Genomic DNA, 740 nt, shown 5'->3' with positions numbered 1-740 from the left:
AAAACCTCTCGTTGCATCCTGGGCTTTCCACTACTCAGTGGAATGATCTAAGGATTGAAGTCAGTCTGAGGTGTATATAGTAGAATTTGACTGTTGCAGCCCAACTTCAATATGTATAGAAAGCACTAATCTTGTGTGGGGACAACTTTCCTGGTATTTTACAAGGAAGAATTTTTAAGCTTTCCACTACTCAGTGGAATGATCTAAGGATTGAAGTGTATTCAACATCTTGTGGAAAAGAGTCAAGAATGGGTCCCATATTTAATGCCTGTTCGTCTATGTATTTGTCCTACATTCATTTGAACTGAACCTTCTCTTAGAGTCAATAAGCCTACCAAACAAAACCTGCTCTTTCTCATCTTGTGCCCAGTGGAGCCTTGTTTTTTCAAACGGAACCTTTAACCTAGTGTCCCCATGAGCCAATCCAAATAATATAAGAGTCTGGGAAGGTGGAACTGGGGACTGCAAGATGAAAGGGAATTACAGCTCATTTCTTTTGCCCAACGTGAAGCAATGGACAATGGGTGACAGTAAGTTCTGTGGCTCTGTGGGAAGGATAACCAGCTAACTGAAGTTAGAACTATAAATCTTTTTCTTTACTAGATAAATAAAGATGGAGAAGAGAAAGTGGCGCCTCCCCCATGAGATGGCATCATCCTTCCAGAGTGAAGGCAGTGCATTCAGGACCTGGCACACAAGTGGGTGAATGTAAGGTTTCAGAGAGGCACCTTACCATGGAT

At 41.9% G+C, this 740-nt stretch overlaps 1 pseudogene; it reads left to right on the top strand.

Annotated features, from left to right (window-relative positions):
- Window positions 1–208: 208 nt before the first annotated feature.
- On the top strand, window positions 209–737 carry LOC103584787 (annotated as a pseudogene).
- Window positions 738–740: the final 3 nt, after the last annotated feature.

Source organism: Galeopterus variegatus, unplaced genomic scaffold, assembly GCF_000696425.1.
Source record: "Galeopterus variegatus unplaced genomic scaffold, G_variegatus-3.0.2 Scaffold109987, whole genome shotgun sequence".
Taxonomy (NCBI): Eukaryota; Metazoa; Chordata; class Mammalia; order Dermoptera; family Cynocephalidae; genus Galeopterus; species Galeopterus variegatus.
The sequence above is the reverse complement of the archived record's forward strand: the minus strand, read 5'-3'. Positions and strand labels throughout refer to the sequence as shown.